Source organism: Meles meles, chromosome 1 (assembly GCF_922984935.1).
Source record: "Meles meles chromosome 1, mMelMel3.1 paternal haplotype, whole genome shotgun sequence".
Lineage (NCBI taxonomy): Eukaryota > Metazoa > Chordata > Mammalia > Carnivora > Mustelidae > Meles > Meles meles.
Genome location: NC_060066.1, coordinates 24558221 through 24572143, shown reverse-complemented (window position 1 = coordinate 24572143; position 13923 = coordinate 24558221). Strand labels below are relative to the sequence as shown.

Genomic DNA, 13923 nt, shown 5'->3' with positions numbered 1-13923 from the left:
GCATGGAGAGCTTAATGGGACAAAACAAGTAAATCATTTGTTAAACATAATTTTCTTAACATGTAAAGTATATTATTGGTCCATATTTTAGATGTATTGATAATTCCATGTTGGTCTATGTAACATTTAATAAAAGTTCAGAATTACATTTTTTCAAAGGTCTCAATTTTTTATGAGAATCTTGGATTGGAATCTCAATTTTGATGTAAACTTGTCAACTTGTATGACCCTTAGGTGAGTAGCTTAATCTTTTTAATAATTATTTCTTTATCTATCACATGAGGGTTTTAGGTTTCTTATCTTGTGGTTTAAAATTTCATGAACTCTGGTCCCCTGGGAACCACAAGGACTAGAGTGTTGTGCGCAGGCAGGGAGAGGCATGCGGGCAATCATTTCAGTTCCGGTAGGCAAAGAAAAAAGTCTCCCATCCCACATTAGTATACAGATGGGGTTGTAGAAGCTGCTTTAATACATATTTTAACATGATGTTTGTGAGAGTATGAAGATTTAAAATAAGGTTCCTGCCATGATGTTGTCTGAAGATGTTTTTACTGTTGTGTTTTCATCTAACATCTAGGGGAGGGAGCAGTTCAAGTGACTCCTCAAGTGCTCAATATAGCTCGATTATATGTATAGAAAATCACAGATTCTAGTGTTCAATGGTGCGTATTACACAGTTCTGATAGTTCTTAGGGGTTTACATATATTTGTTGTTCTAATAAAATTTTGTTTACTATTTTGCTTATGCCCCTAGAATGCCAATAAAATTTGGTTTCCTCTTAATGATACTCAGGTTCATTTCTAAGATAAATAGTTTCAACATAACCTATACAATTATGCAATACTTTACTTCATACTTTATTTCAATATACAATAAACGATACTTTATTTTGATACTTTATGAAATACTTTATGCAATAATTTTGGTAATACATAATGAGGACCATATTCATTAATTTGTGATTACTTAAAATACATCAACACTTGTATAAAGATGCATTCAATCTACATAATCTCTAGAGGATACTATTTTTTGACTGGCACAAATTATTTCAGACATTGTAAGTACCTCAAATAAGTTTATGAAAATGTTTTGCTTCCAGAAGCTATGTTTTATTTTTTTTTTTTTTTTATATTTTTTATTTATTTGACAGAGAGAAATCACAACTAGGCAGAGAGGCAGGCAGAGAGAGAGGAGGAAGCAGGCTCCCCGCAGAGCAGAGAGCCCGATGTGGGGCTCGATCCCAGGACTCTGGGATCATGACCTGAGCTGAAGGCAGAGGCTTTAACCCACTGAGCCACCCAGGCGCCCCCAGAAGCTATGTTTTAGAAAGATGTGCAGAGTTTGGTGATTTTGGCTTGCTTCTTGCTCCATTTGTTGGCTACTGTGTATATTTTTAATAGGAAAGTAACACATACAGTTTAACCAGAAGCTGCTGCCTCACAGTGGGACCTCATGCTTTGCTGCCATGTCTATCACTTGAGCAATCTGCTGCAGCAACCCTAGACTACATTCATTCTTTGCAACACACTATACCGTTTCACGTTTTCCTACCTCACCCATGATTGTTTCTTCTTTTTTCAATGCCTTTTACATCAAGGCCAACTAGAAAACTACTACCTTGAAGGTTAAACTTAAATCTAATTTTCTTAGTCAAATACTGAAAATCATCTAAGTAGTCTGGAATATTACACTAAAATATTATGGAATTGTAAAGAATTAGAGGCAAAACATCTGTAGGTGATGATATGGGAGATAAGCAGATTATACTGTAAAAAGCAAATTATGGCTTGTAGATACCGCTGCCCAGCCATGGTCAACCCCACCATGTTCTTCCACATCATGATGGGTGGTGAGCCCTTGAGCTGCATCTCCTTTGAGCTATTTCAGACAAAGTTCCAAAGGCAGCAGAAAACATTTTTGCTCTGCATACTGGAGAGAAAGGATTGATTATAAAGTTTCCTGCTTTCACAGGATTATTCCAGGATTTATGTGCCAGAATGGTGACTTCTTCACGAGCCATAATGGCCTTGGCAGCAAGTTCATCAATGGGGAAAATTTGATGATGAGAATTTCATCCCAAAGCATATGGGTCCTGGCATCTTCTCCATGGCAAGTGCTGGTCCCAACACAAATGATTTCCAGTTTCTCATCCATGTTGCCAAGACTGAGTGATTGGATGACAAGTATGTGGTCTTTTGCAAGGTGAAAGAGGGTGTGAGTGTTGTGGAAGCCTGGAGGGCTTTGGGTCCAAGAATAGCAAGACCAGCAAGAAGATCACAGCTGCTGACTATGGACAAATCTAATAAATTTGACTTGTATTTTATCTTAACTATCAGACCATTCCTTCTGAAGCTCAGAAGAGCACTCCTTCATCCCCATCTGCTGGAAATATCCTATAATCTTTGTCCTCTGGCTGCAGTTCTATGAGTTTTATATTTTCCTTATTCCCCTCCACGTCTAGCTGGATTGCAGAGTTAAGTATGATGATGAAATAAAAACCAAACCAAAAAAAAAAAAAAAAGTAAATTATGCTAACCTTTATGAAAAAAAGTAAATGTACATATCTACATTTTTATATGTAAAATACTAATGAAAGCATTAACAGTACTTAGATCTGGGGTAAGATTGAAACACTTCCCTCATATACATTTTTACTTGAATATTTTGCTATATTCATATGTTACTTTTCGATTAATAATGATTTTAAAATATCCTTCACACTGTTGTTTTCTTCTCCCACTCAAGCAAAATTAATCATGACTTGCTTGTATCTTTAATTTTCAGTCTTCAGATCCTTTGTGTCTAGTACTTTAATAAGAATTTCAAGGAACTTTATACCACTTGACATATTTTTAGAGGAACATCTAAAATTTCTCATTGAAAATGGGAATAGTTGCAAAGACTTTGTAAATTGCTTCTTTCTTTTTGATTGCAAAATTCTTTCTGTCTCTGGCTTTAGATAATTTGACTATGTATCTAGATGTGAATGTCTTTGAGTTTTCCTTCTTAGAGTTTCTTAAGCTTCATGGATAAGCAGACTAATATTCTTAATCAAATCTAGCAACTTTTAGCCATTATTTCTTCAAATGTTGCTCCTGTTTCCCTCCCCCGACCCCCTCTCTTCTTTTTCTCCTCTTCCTCTTTCTTCTTCTTCTTTTTTCTTTTTTGTCTCCTTCTAGAAGTCCCTTTATGCATACATTTTTATGATTGAAAGTGTCCTGCAGGTCTCTAAGGCTCTATCTATATATCTTTTTTTTCTTCTTCTGGATCCTTAGATAAGACCATCTCAATTGACCTATGTTCAAGTTTTAAATAATATATATTGACAGCTCTGGAAATCAGAGTCCTTCCCACCCACCAGGATTTGTTGTTGCTGCTGTTTGTCTGCTTGTTAGTGACTTTCCTGAACTAATTCTGTGAAGTCTAAATCCCCTGTCATATGTGGCCACTGAATTCCATGCTTGATTATTTTGGTTATCTAATAATTTCACTGAGATATTCTTATATTCTTTGAAACCATAAGTCTCCAGCTTTGCTAAAGGGTACCGAGTGTCTGTTCATTTAAACTTTTAACATTCTAGTAGGGAGTCTCCAAGCTGCCTTAGGCATCATCTTCTGCTCAGACAGAACCTCAAAATCAGCCAAAGATAAGAGTTTGAGGTCTTTTTAGATCTTTGCTGGATATGTGCATGTCCTTCTAGGTTTCCAGATATATGTAAGAGTTTTCAAAGCTCTCTCTGACCATTTGATTCCTCAGGTTTTTTTTTTTTTTTTTTCACTTAGGATTTCTTTTTTAGCCTGTGTTAACTCCAGTTGATAATCCCACCTCAGGCAGCTGTGATCTTTTTTTTTTTTTTTTTTTTTAAATATTTTATTTATTTATTTGACAGACAGAGATCACAAGTAGGCAGAGAGGCAGGCAGAGAGAGAGAGGAGGAAGCAGGCTGTCCGCAGAGCGGAGAGCCCGATGCGGGGCTCGATCCCAGAACCCTGGGATCATGATCTGAGCCGAAGGCAGAGGCTTTAACCCACTGAGCCACTCAGGCGCCCCTGGGCAGCTGTGATCTTAAACAATTGTTGCTGATTATTTTTTTACAAATGCTCTGTAGGTAAGGCTGTTCATACAGAGGAAGCTCTCAGTCAGGTTAAATAGGAACAAACCAAGAAAACTGAGCTTTTCTGGGGAATTTTCAGGCAAGTCAAGTAGTGACAATTTTCTGGGATGATGCTTTTGGTGAACCCCAGATATATCTGTCCTGCCTCCTCCAATGGCAGGTTTCTGGTTTTCCTTCTGTGGCTGTGAGAGTGTTGGTTTTCAAGGCTACCATGGAGCTGGGCGGGGGAGGATACAATCACTGCAAGGTAAAAGACAAGAATTGTTCTTAAAGAGACTCCGTTTTTTCTTTCTTTTTAAAATAAAGAATCATTGGATTTCTTCAAGCTTTCCATTAATTTTAAGATTTCAGAAAAAGTTGAATTTGACCATATGTGCAAGTTTTATTGTTTTTATAGGGGGCAGAATTTGAGAGATCCTTACTCTACCATTCCAGAAGTTGCCTCTCTGAATATACTTATATTGGAAATGGTAAATAAAGATGTCTACCAATGTAGCTGATGTAATACTTGTCCACTAGATTGACTTTCTTTGTTCATATCCATGCTGTGTGTGCTTTTTCTTCAACTAGGTTCATGATTTCTTCGAAGTAATGGGCCATGCCTTATTTATTTTTTACTGCCAAATACAATGCCCTGCAGATGTTAAATGAATGATTAAATAAATACACAAAATTTCATATTCCCTTTATTTTTGTCATTCTGTATTTATAAACCCCCCAACAGTCTTCTCCAACACCATCTTGCATAATCTCTCTTCAAGCTACAGTGGTTTTCTTTCATGTTCTTAAATGTATCTCTCCTCTCAAAACCTCTACAAATACTCTTTTTTTTTCTTTCTTTAATACTTTTGCCTTGATTAAATTCTATCCATAATTCAAGATAAAATTCATATTCCACTTCTTTAGAAACACTCATATTGACCCACTCTTCCAACATTAATAAGGTTCCCCTTGCCATGTGTCCTATGTGAAATATATATGTAAAATCACAGGGTTTGGGGAAGCAAAGGAAAATTAACAAAGTTTTAGTTTCTAAAGCATTTATCTTGAGTATATATGTGTGTATATGTATATGTACTAATTTAAAAGTTTAATATTCACTTCATATTTCATATCCATCAGTTATATGGATAATAGCCATGTACTATTGATTTTTATTTAGCATTTAATATACATTTTATAAATAGCAATGTCTCATTACAATTTTGAGTAGGTTATCATTTATCCATTAATTTGAACCACTGAGAAAAGAGACTTTATGTGTCAAGGTTATGAGATGCTAAAAGACGGCATTTAATTATCCTATATTTGAATATGGAAGGTAAGAAAGAGCATGATATGGAGCTAATGGACCAGCAAAAATGCAAAGTACCATTCAGCACTAAAGTAATTGGGCAGAACAGTGGAAAAGACTACGATAAAAGATTACTTCATTAATTTTAAAATTAAAGGGCAAGATAAGGTGGTCACTATCATAGGGTTATTAAGGTAAAACAAGCTAATCAGCACATTTCAAATGTGAAGTTGTCAGCTAATCATCTAATGATTACCAATTTCTGAAGAGTACAAAAGAAAGCAATTTATTCTCACTTTATCAATCAAATCATGCAATCAAATGTTTTACTGAAGGAAAAAAAAACTTCTTAATTTATTTTTATCTTTCCTTAATATAATTTAACTATCATGCATTGGTAGGCAAACTATAAGAATATGGTAATTTTTATTTCATCTGCATAAGCGTCAGAAAAAATGACTTTCTTATCAAAATAATGTTAAATTTCAAAGTCTTTGAAGCTTGACTACACTAACATAGTGATTGTGAATGTGAACCACAGACTCAATTATATCCTCAAATCTCTCTTACAGAAAAGCTGTACTAGTAGAAATCTTATAAGCATATTATATCATAAACACCTTACTAACAAAAAGTCAGCACGCAGACTGCAACATCTAGAAACTGGAGGGAAACCTATAACAGAGAGAAACTAGTTTTTAAAAAGCACAAAACAAAGTTGAAAACATTTTTACAAGGACATATCTTAAATAGAGTAGCAAGTAATAGAACAAAGCTAGATGAAGAAAAGATCAGATGATTGTACTGGGGACCTATATTTCTTCAGTTTACCTAACAGAAGGAAAAAAAGAGAGAGAGAATTTAATGAAATCTGATGAGCATGTAAATGAAAAAGTTATGTATAAAATTCATAAATATCAGGTAGGTAGACAGATGGATAATGGATGAATAATAGTGCATAGATAGATAAATGGAATTTTGCTCCTGGATGTGATAGGGTATCAAGGAGTAGAGGTGCACTACAGTAAAAACAAACAAACAAAAAAGAAAAACAAAGGAAACAAATAAGATGAACCATTCAAATTCTCAAGCTTTCTCTCTGGATTCAATTTCTGGGCTGTATAAGCAGGGAGGGAAAAACCAAATAAGGCATAATAGGTTTTTTTTTTTAAGACTTTATTTATTTATTTGACAGACAGAGATCACAAATAGGTGGGGGGAGGAGGGGAGCAAGCTCCCCGCTGAGCAGAGAGCCCGATGCGGTGCTCCATCCCAGGACCCTGGGATCCTGACCTGAGCCAAAGGCAGAGGCTTTAACCCACTGAGCCACCCAGGTAGCCAAGGCATAATAGTTTTAATGAATCAAGTAACTGAGACAAATGGGAATTGTGTGGCAGGATTATGCAGAAGAGGGGGTATGCAATAAAGGAAGTCTCAGAAGTCCTTTTCGGTCTTTGCTGAATACGCAGAAGTATATGCATAGGGTAAAACCACCAGTCTTAGCAGGAGTGATCAGAGAACTGGGAACTAAGTGATTTCTGGAGCAATCATAATTCTGGGACCTGTTTGAATTTTAATCAACCAGAGAGTAGAGTTTTCAAAGATCACATGGGGCACTCTTAGAAACCATAGAGACCAATGGCCTAACCTTAGTGTTTAGGCTAAGTAGTCAAGGCTACTCTACTCCTAACATCATATAGCTTAAAAACCAGACCCCAAAGGATAAAATTTAACCAAAGTAACTTAACTGCCTTCCAATGCAAGCTCCAGTTCTCTTTCAAGAAAGATAACAAAATCCAGATGCACAAAAACATAAAATTCAAAATATCCAAGATCAAAGAAGTAAGAATATGTAATGAATACCTGGGAGAAAAATTAGTCAACACACACACACACACACACACACAGAGAGAACAGAAACAACAGCTAGAGATCAAAATAGCTCTTACAATAATGTGCCACATCCAAGGAAAAAGAAAAAGTGAACATAATATGCAGAGAAATGGAAATACAAAATGATCCTAAAAGAACTACTAGAGATGAAAAATGCAGTATCTAAAAGCAAAAAGTAACTACATGGAATTATAGGAGTCCATTCACTGTAGGATAACAATGAGCACTGAAACTAACTGAAAAAAACCCACAAAACTAGAAACTAACTGAAAAGAAACACAAAAAAGCACTGAACCAAAAATTGAGTGATGGCGACTTATAAATAGTATCTAGCAGTCTAACATACACGTATCTGGAATCTAGAAAGCAATAGGTGAGAAGATAGAAGGTGGTAAAAACATTTCTAGGTGTAAAAAAAAAAAAAAAAAAAAAAAGCTGTGACCGATCCACTGTGATCCACTACAGAAAATAGTTTGTCTGCTCCTCAAAAAATTAAAAATAGAACTGCTTTATGATCCAGCAATCCACTTATGGGGATATAGTCAAAGGAACTGAAAGCAGGATCTTGAAGAGCTATCTGCACTCCCATGTTAATTTCAGCATTATTCACAATAGTCAAGATATGGGAACAATCTAAATATCCATCAACACATGAATGGATAAAGAAAATGTGACCTATACACACAATGGAATGTATTCAGCTTTAGAAATAAGGAAATCAAGCCATGTGGAACAATGTGGATGAACCTGGAGAACATGGTGCTGAGCGAAATGTCAGAGGCAGAAGGAAAAACACTGCATAATCTCATCTGTACAGAAGCAGAGAGTATAATAATGGTTTCCACCTGCTAGGAGAAGGAAGAAATGAGGATATGGGGATCAATAGAAACAAATTTTCTGGTATGTAAGGTAAGTAAGTTCCAGAGATCTAATTTGCAACAATGTGACCTCCGTTAATACTACTTCATGGTGTATTTGAAATTGAAATTTGCTAGGAAGGTAGATCTTAAGTGTTCTCACCCCATACACAGAAAGCAAAAGAAAGGGAAGGGAAGGAGAGGGGAAAGGAGAAGAGGAGAGGAGAGGGAAGTGAAGATGATACTATCTGAAGTGAGAGAAGTGTTAATTACCTTGGTTGTGGTGACTGTTTCTGAAGATGTGTCTGTCATACACCAAATTGTACACTTTAAATATATATGATTTTAGTATTATTTTTAATAGTTTTAAGTTCACAACAAAATTGAGGATAAGTTACCAAGAGTTCTCATATACTCCCTGCCCCCACACATGCATAGCCTCCTCCTTTAGGAACATTTCTCACTAGGATGGTACATTTGTTAAAATTGAGGAACCTACACTGACACATTGTAATCCAAAGACCATACTTTGCATGACAGTTCACTTTTAGTACTGCACATTGAGTGGGCTTGGACAAACATATAAATTCCATGTTTCGATCATTAGAGGATCATACAGAGTATTTTCACAGCCCTAAAGATCCCTTCTCCCTGCCCCAATCACTGATTTTTTTTTTTTTAAGTACAGTTAACACACAATGTTACATCAGCTTCAGGTGTACAGCATAGTGATTGGACAAGTTTCTACGTTATGTTAGGCTCACCACAGTGTGGATATGTACCTTCTATCCTGATCCATTGTTATTACAATACCATTGACTGTATTTCTTATGCTGTGCCTTTTCTTACCCTGACTTTCTGGTTCCAAACTGGAAGGCTGTGTTTCTCCCTCTCAGTTGCTCATTTAGCCCCACCACTAATCTTTTTACTTTCTCCACAGTTTGCCTTTTTAATTGGAATGGTACAGTATGTAGTATTTTAGTCTTTTCACAGTGGCTTCTTTCACTTAGTAATATGTATTTAAGGTTTCTCCAAATCTTTTCATGGCTTGAAAGCTCATTTCTTTTTAGTGTAGAATAGTATTCCATTACTTGGATGTAGCACAGTTTATGTACCCATTCACCTAGTGAAAGACTTCTTGGTTGCTTCCATGTTTTGACAATCATAAATGAAGCTGCTCTAACATTCATGTGCAGCTTTCTGTGTGGTCATATTTTCAATTCTTTTGAGAAAATGCCAAGGATCTTGACCCATATGGTAAGAATATGTTAGTTTTGTAAAAACAAAACACAAAACTGTCTTCCAAATTGGCTGTACGTATTTGCATTTCCATCAACGATGAATGCAAGTTTCTCTTGCTCATATCCTCATCAACATTTGATATTATTAAGGTTCTAGATTTTGACCACTGTCATAGGTAGGCAGTGGTATCTCACTGTTATTTTAATTTGCATTTCCCTGATCACATATCATGCAAAGCATCTTTTCATGTGCTTATTTGTCAGTTTTATTTCTTCTTTGGTGAAGTTTTTGTTAAGGTCTTTGACCCATTTTTAAATTGGGTTGTATGTTTTCTTAATGTTGAGGTTTTTTTTAAAAAATATTTTATTTATTTGACAGAGAGAAATCGCAACTAGGCAGAGAGGCAAGCAGAGAGAGAGAGGAAGAAGCAGGCTCCCCACGGAGTAGAGATCCCAATGAGGGGCTCCATCCCAGGACCCTGGGATCATGACCTGAGCCAAAGGCATAGGCTTTAACCCACTGAGCCACCCAGGCGCCCCTCTTAATGTTGAGTTTTAAGAGTTCTTTGTACACTATGGATAACAGCCCTTTATCAGAGTTGTTTTCTGGAAATAATATCTCCCAGTCAGTGGTTTGTCTTCCCATTCTCTTGACATGGTCTTTCACAGAACACAGTTCTTAATTTTAATGAATTCCACCTTATCAATTCCTTCCTTCATGTATCCTGCCTTTGGTGTTATATCTAACAAGTAATCAGCACACCCTAAGTCATCTAGATTAACTCCTATGATGTCTTCTAGGAATGTTATGACTTTAAACTTTATACTTAAGTCTGTAATCCATTTTGTGTTAGTTTTTGTTGAAGATGTAAGGTCTGTGTCTATATTTTCCTTTTGCATTTGGATGTCTAGTTGTTCCAGCACCATTTCCAGCAAAGATACTCTTTGCTTCACATTGCCTTGCCTTTGCTCCTTTATCAAAGATCAATTGACTATATTTATGTGGACCTATTTTTAACCTCTGTTCTATTATTCTATTGTCTGTTCTTTCAACAATACCACACTGTCGTGATTACTGAACGCGTCTAAGTTTTAATGGAATGTAATTATAATTCTTCATTTGATTATATTTTGTTCATTTCCATTAAGATCCTAAATTTATGATCATCTTTTCATAATATCTCCAAATGCTTGTTTGAAGACACTTGATTCACTTTTGAGTGTTGTGTGACACTCAGTTTTCTTTTGATCCTTGGTTGTTTTCTTCGTGGGGTGGTTTCATCAGCTGGAATGTTTTTATTTGAATTTTTAAAATTAGATTTGTATGAATTCAGTTGATTGTTTTTTTTTTTTCTAGAAGTTTTTTAACACCAGTTTAAGTTCAAATACACATTCTTCTGTTAGTACAGTAAAGTATCATTTTGTTGATTGAGTGGTGAGGCATATGTCATTTCTTTTATTCCTGTAAGAATTTTAATTTTCCCCTCTTACTTTCTTCTTTACCTTCACTGTCACTTAACACATGGGGTACTACCACTTCTCTACGTGACTGACTTTCCCCATGCAGTGCTTCTTGGAAGTTCCAACCTTTGTCGTGTATAAGTTCAAGTTCCTACCTAATATGGGTGTTGTAGAATACCAATTCCCAGAGGGTCTGTTGAACACTAAATGCTGGGTTGGGCTTTCTAGTCCTGATTTTTTCTTTGTTTCATCTATGTTCTCTACCTTCCTCTTCTCTTTTCTTATATTCTCCTAAATCCCCTCTCCCCTGACAGTGGGCATCTTGGAAAGAATTTTGTTGGAGTTTGGTGTTTATAATAATATTTGCCTCTAGCTATTTTTTAAAAAAGATTTATTTATTTATGTGAGAGAAAAAGAGAGAGCAGTTGGGGAGGGGCAGAGAGAGAGGTAGAGAGAGAATCTCAAGTAGGTCCCACATCCAGTGCAGAGTTTGACATGGGGCTCGATCCCATTGAAATATGACCTGAGACAAAGTCAAGAGTCAGATGCTTAACCTACTGAGCCACCCAGGCACCCCTGCCTCTAGTTATTTTTAAAAGGTAGGCCATGTGTGTTTGTCTCCTGGATTATACTCACTCTCTCTTAATTTCCTTCTCTCTATATATCTACCCCTATCTCTTTCTCTTAGAAGATAAAAGGGTAGAGGTTATGGCTACCTTCATTATCCTCCAGACTCAGAAACTGTAGAAATCTATTCTTTTAAAAATCCAATTTTAGTATAAAGCTTATGATTTTATTTCTAACATATTTATTATTAATTTAAAATAACTAAAAAGTCATTATGTACATTAAACATTTATATAATTGCATAGAGATGTATTTTCCAAAATGTCCCATAATTTAATTTATTAAATTATTACAAGATATTTTATTAATAAGAAAGCTATAATCAGTGACTTGACTAAAGCCAAATGATAGTAGAGACAGACCTAGATAAACTGAGCCATTTGGATATAAATTTATTTCTCTCCCTACTATATGATAGTTCTCTGGGTGCAGACATCTAATTGAATAAATTATTTTTTTCTAGTGAATACTAATTTTTAAGATAACAAATTCTGACCTCATTAATGGGAGCACTCACCCTAGTTCACCTTGGTTATGAAACTGTTTTTAATTCACCAGATGTCTGAGCATTGCTCTTAAATTCTTTGTGTGTATAAACATAAATAACAGAAATTTCCTTTTATTAAGGTTTATTGGAAAAAATGCAAGTGGCCTCAAGGTCCTCTACAAATAAAATTTTATTGGATTTTAGTCAGTAGCTATGATATTATGAAACATAAAATACCTACCATAACTTTGCAAACCAAGAGTTATAATGATTTATTTACTTGAAAAAAAAAAAACCCAACATTTAATTTGTCTCAAGTTCAAACTAACATGCCTGCCTGACTATAATTTTTATCTATTTATCCCAAATATAACACTGAAAAGTAGCATCTCTTGTCACTTACTAGCCCTTGGGTCTCTGCTCTTATGTTTAATTTAGTATCGACTTGTGACTTCTTTTCCTTTTACAGCTGGTAATGAATTAAAATAAAATAATGATTTGCTTTTACTGCCAGACAAGATGCTAGATGTTCTATTTGCCAAGTTTATAGTTTATAAGCAATGGCATGTCTTTAATAAAATGTTTAATAGAAATACAAAATAAAAACTAAAATGCCAAAATGCTTACCTTTTATCATAAAATTATTAATTCTTACCACATCAAATCAAGGAATACATCACTGGTGTCTACATCATTCAAACAAATATTTTGACAAGCAGTAAACCCATGAAGGAAACAATTTTAAAAATGAAACATTCAGGGGAGCCTGGGTGGCTCAGTGGGTTAAAGCCTCTGCCTTCGGCTCGGGTCATGATCTCAGGGTCCTGCGATCAAGCCCCGCATCAGGCTCTTTGCTCAGTGGGGAGCCTGCTTCCCTTCCTCTCTCTTTCTGCCTACTTGTGATCTCTGTCAAATAAATAAAAAAAAATCTTTAAAAAAAATAAATAAATATAAAAATGAAACATTCAGTAGTATAGAAAGTTTCTTGTCAAAACAATGTTCATCATGCAGTTGTCCAAAGGAGTCTGATAGCTAGTGCTCACTGTATTAAAAAAAAAAACACCACTAATTCTATATTACTCAATGTTATAACTCAATGTCTTCAGTTAGATATGAAATCCATATATATACATGTATATATATATATATATGTATGTATATATATATATACTGATGGAAAAGGAAAAAAAAAATTACCCTTTTGTCATTTTAGGGCATGGGGTCAATGCCAAAATAACATTGTCCAGCCATTATTTTAATCTGAACAACTATCTGGACCATTGGTAAATAGAATATTTTTTCACACAAGTGACTATGTCATATAGCATGCTTAACTATTTTAATTGGTGGACCCAAGCTCCTAGATATTCTGAGCTCATATAGAAACCCATGTTTGTTGTTTTTTGTCTCCCTGTTATTTGTTAGTGTGGTATAAATAGACTATCTAAGAATTAATCTTTTGAGAGATAAATCCATTATAAAGCAACCCATACACATTTGTAGATCTAATAACTTGCAAGGTTGAAAGATTTTGAGTAGAAAACATATTTGTTTTATTCCTACATATGCAGTTCTTATCATAGCTAATAGAAATGAACCATGAGAGACTGTGGACTCTGAGAAACAAACTGAGGGTTTTAGAGGGGAGGGGGTGGGGGATGGGTGAGCCTGGTGGTAGGTATTAAGGAAGGCATGTATTGCATGGAGCACTGGGTGTGGTACATAAACAATGAATCTCAGAACACTGAAAAAAAACAAAAGAAAAAAAAGAAATATACCTGTATTAGTAGTACTTACTACCAAAATAAATTATTATCAGTTTATTTGTTTAACATCCACCTCTAAAAATTAGGGTGTTGCTTTATGAGAACATGACCTTTATGTGTTCACTATAATTATTGTCCTAAAACCAAGGACAGTGCCTGGCACGTGATGGAAACTCAA

At 35.2% G+C, this 13923-nt stretch overlaps 1 pseudogene; it reads left to right on the top strand.

Moving 5' to 3' along the window:
* Nucleotides 1–1804: 1804 nt before the first annotated feature.
* Nucleotides 1805–2307, top strand: LOC123953602 (annotated as a pseudogene).
* Nucleotides 2308–13923: the final 11616 nt, after the last annotated feature.